The sequence below is a fragment of the Orycteropus afer genome, unplaced genomic scaffold (genome assembly GCF_000298275.1).
Source record: "Orycteropus afer afer isolate SDZICR_OR568_19922 unplaced genomic scaffold, OryAfe1.0 scaffold00395, whole genome shotgun sequence".
Taxonomy (NCBI): Eukaryota; Metazoa; Chordata; class Mammalia; order Tubulidentata; family Orycteropodidae; genus Orycteropus; species Orycteropus afer.
The window spans coordinates 2,628,467-2,633,253 of record NW_006921982.1 but is presented as its reverse complement, the minus strand read 5'-3'; positions in this window follow the sequence as shown (position 1 = coordinate 2,633,253).

Here is a 4,787-nt window from a genome sequence, read left to right as displayed (position 1 = left end):
AATTATACAATCTTAAATTTGAGAAAGAGAATAGTTCTTTATTTAATTTAGCTACCTACTTTACTTTCTAGAAAGCTATCTCAAATACCCATGTAGCAATATTATCTTAATTCTTCTGACTCAGAAACAGCTGTATGAATTTAAGTAGAAAGGCTTAGTAAAAAAGGTGAAAAATTCTAAAAACCAGCCTGTATTGTATTGAATTGAACTAACTGTTAGGAAAACTTCAGTGTTTGAAACATGTATGTTATATTCAAGAATATTTACACTTTTTTGGGAAAAGAAAACGCTTACTTATTAATTATAGTTATTCCTATTGCTCTCAAAATATCTCCTACCAGTAATCAGTGATATAATATGATTTTAACAGTTCAAAAAAAAAAAAAAAAGAGAGTGAGCTATTTCAGTTCTTTCAGAGTAAATCATACATATTAAAACTAAATTGTTATTCTGAATTCCTCTCTGACTCATAAAGAGCTTGAGCATTATCTCCCCCACTGCGACACAGTGAATTTCTTAACATGACTCTTCTAGCCATAGTCCTTATAATATACTCTCACCAAGTGACTGGATGGGACTATGCAAATGCAAGGTGCTTTTGGCCCACCAAGGAAATTGGATAACTTGTTAATAATGTAAATAAGGTGCATGGCACCCTTGTGGGGTGAAAACATACAAATAATATATTTGGAGCCCTAACATGAGGATTGATTAGTTTTGCTATCACACTAGGCTTAAAATGAGCCATCCCAGAGGCAGAAAGGGGGATTTCACTACCATCAAGAGAGTAAAAATGGGAGTGGTGCACAACCTTTGGATTGTGATCCCTACACTGATTCTCTTCAATCCAGGAGACAGAGAGCTATGACACCATAGATCATGAAAAGCAGTAGCAGAGAAATGTAGCAATAGATGCAGCAGCACAAGACAGAGTGGTGGGTTTCCCAGTCTATGGAGGAAGAAAACTGAGTGCTTTAAGACAAAAGGCTTGCTGGCAGAGTGGGATGCCTCTCTGGGCCCTAACACTTAACCAAGCAGGGCAGAGGCCAAGGGGCCACAGGATTGAGAGGTTGAGACCAGAGAGAAGCATGCCTATGACACAACAGAGAAATAATTGTTCTGATCAAAAAATTGTATTCTGGGCATTCCCATTCCTGAATTGTAACCTTTTACTTCCCCAATAAACCCCATAATCTTGAGTGTTGTTAAGTATCAGACTACTAACCAAAAAGATGGTGGTTTGAACCTACCCAGTGGCTCCACAGGAGAAAAACCTGGTAATCTGTTTCCATAAAGATTATTGTTGTTGTTAGGTGTCGCTGAGTCAATTCTGATTCATAGCTATCCCATGTACAACAGAACAAAACTGTCCAATCCTGCACCATCCTCATAATCTCTGCTATACTTGGGCCCATTGTTGTAGTCACTGTGTCAATTCATTTCAATGAGGATGTTCCCCATTTTCTCTTACTCTCTACTTTATTAAGCATGATGCCCTTATTATTGGTCCCTTCTGATAACATGACCAAAAGTATAAGAGATAAAGTCTAGACATTTTCACTACTAAAGAGCATTCTGGAAGTACTTCTTCCAAGACATATTTGTTTGTTCTTCTGGTAGTCCATGGTATATTCAATATTCATCACCAACACAACAATTCAAGTGTATCAATTCTTCTGCAATCTTCCTTATTCATTGTCTAGTTTTCACATGCATATGAGACTACTGAAAGACCTTGGCTTGGGTCAGGCTCACCTTAGTATTCAAAGTGACATTCCATAATGGTTACTCCTAGAAAACTGTAAGGCTCAGTTCCATTGTGTCACATGGAGTCATTATGAGTCAGAATTAACTCTTAAGCATGCAACAACAGAAATATGCCAAGAAATCTAGTGGAAAAAATGGACAACATAAAACAGATGGGTAATGTAAGCAGAGAAATGAAAATAATCAAGAGAAATGCTAGAATAAAAAAAATTGTATCAGAAATAAATATCATCAATAAGTTCAGTAGTGTACAGTGAAGAATCAGTGAGCTTAAAGATATATCAGTGAAAATACCCCAAAAGCAAAAACAAAGAGAAAAAAAAATAATTTTAAAATAAAAAACAGAAAATAACATCCACAAAATTTTAGACAATTACAAAAGTTACAACATTCACCTAATTTAATACCAGGAGAAGAGAGAGAAAATGTACATACATATGTTTATAGATATATACACATGAAGTAATAATGAGGGATAATTTCCCATAATTAGTGACTTAAACCAAACCAAAAATCTGGGAATCTCAAAGAACACCAAGAAAAATAAAGGATATGTATGTGTACGTGTGTGTGTGTGTGCACCCCATTCCAGCATCCTCAAAACTCAACTCATTCTAGCATCTGTTTTACATCCCAAATCTCATCTTCTGAATAATCTAAATCATGTATGGAAGGATTCTCTGTATGGTCTACCCACTGGTAAAATTTCTATGCATCAGTGGATCTGTGAAACCTGACATACAAGTTATCATTTTCCAAAGTACAATGGTGGAATAGGCATAAGGTGGACATTCCCATTTCAAAAAGAAGAAATTAGAGGGAAAAAAAGAATTAATGGATATAAAAGAAGTTTGGAAAACAGAGGGAAAATTTCATCATATTTCAATGCTTGGATAAACCTCTGTTCTCCAGGTTCATCTGGATGGTGTCCTTGCCCTTAGGAATCTGGGGGCAGCCCTGTCTCCATATTATGGCTGACAGACCCTAGATCCTTGGCCCTATTTTATTATCCCTGGGAATTAGTTCCAATATGTTAGTCCACTGTGATTTAGCTCCATCTCTTTGGATTTAGACATACTCTTGTTTTTATAGTCCATCTTGTCAAAGATCCTCCCCTCTTTGTCCTTGGTAGTCATGTTCTCCAGGCCCACAGAAGTGGTGGCTCCACCCATTGAAATCAAGGTGGTGGTCCCACTCTGAAGCCTAGGTACTTGTCTCACCCTCTGAATCTGAGGAAGCAACAGCCCTGTTCACCGTGTCCTTGCTCACAGTCTTATTTGTCTCTGAACTGCTCTCCTAATCATCCTTTTTTGTTCTTGATGGTCAACAGATGTTCAAAGCCAAGTTACTTCATTTGTCATTCCTTGCCCATAGAATATCAAGAGGAAGAGAGCTTTCCTTCATTTTATCCAATCTCTGTTCACTTCAGTTTAAGTGAACATAGTGGGTTGAACCAAAAGGCCACATAACTTATCTCTTTCGCAAATAGTTGTTCAGCTACCTATTTGGTGTTCTCACTAGAGCATATATTCTTACTTTTCACCACAATATTTTCTAAATCTTCATATTCTAGTTTCTTTTTGCTTAACAGTTCATTCCTAAAATTTATATTTTTTCCTTTAATATTTTACTATGAGCTGCATGGAGAAACCAGATTGCCTATTCAAGATCTTGCTTAGAAGTCTCCTCAGCAAATATACAAGTTTATCATTTATAAGTTCTGCTTTCCACAAAACATTCTTCGTACAGAAATACATAGAATCACCAAAAACGCCCTGAAACTAATAAGCAATTACAGGAGAAAACAAAGTGTATAAGAGTCAACTACTTTCCTATGAAAATTAAAATTTGAAATTAAAACACACTATTTACAGTAACACAAAAAATATTTATTATATGTCGGATCTTCAGTGATGACACAGGCAGACATACTACCCAGATCAGCTATAATATGACCTGAGAAACCAAGTGAAGCAAGTACAAGTAACAATCCTGGAACCCTGAACTTAAAAGAAAGGATAAAAGAAGTAGATCAAACACCAATTAGAAGAAGAAACTGAATGAAAACAACACACAGGAGACATATGGAGCAGTGAATTGCTAATTGGTCCAACAATGTGTGGCTATTTTGAATTATTGAAAGCAGCCTCCCAACTAGGGTGGAAACAAGGTAACTGACTAGACTCTCCCAGGAATTCAGCAGTGTCCACACTGGTAACCAGTGAGCAGACAGGTGTGACTTAACCCTTTACACCCCATATCCCAGTGACTGAAAATGTGGCTGCCTCCCTATCTTTACCTACTCATTGGCCAGTGATGCAACCCTCTCACCACCCCTGACTTAAATGATGGTCTGTCCAATATGACTTCCTCCATCCATCCACTGTGTCCCTAATTTTCATGTCCTGAGACACTCTTTTAAAGAATGAGCAAAGTCTTCCCAGTGTCATTGAGGTCGAAGAGGTACTCACTCGTGAACTGAGCATTGTGCATCTGACAGTTCCACAGAGGAGATGCATGCTACCATGAAACAGGAACTCAAGATGAGCAACCTCTGCATCAGACAACATGCAAATAGGCCAGTTGCATATTGAAAAGCTGCCACCTCTGCAATTAAGGCACGAGCACCTGTGGATTTGGCACTAGTACTCTGCCACCCAAACAGCTGATGGTGCGCACATCTGCAGACTAGGTTTTTTGTTATTATTATTTTCTTTTATTTAGCTTTCTGGGTGTTTTTGTTCTATCTTGTCGAAGCAGCAAGCCTTCCAACTACACATCTTCTGCTGCCCCAACTACAGGGTGAGTGTCTATACTCATTCCTGCACTACTTGATTGACAATGGACAGTAGCCAATACCATCCCAGTCTGCTTTCAATTGCTCTGCACAAACAGTGAACAGAGGCCTGTCCACATATTTCCATCATTATCACACTCATCAGGAGAAAGAAGGTGATTGCCTACGTCTTGTCAAACTAGCAAGAAAAGTAATATGTTGGCCCAGATGTATTAAAATAAAA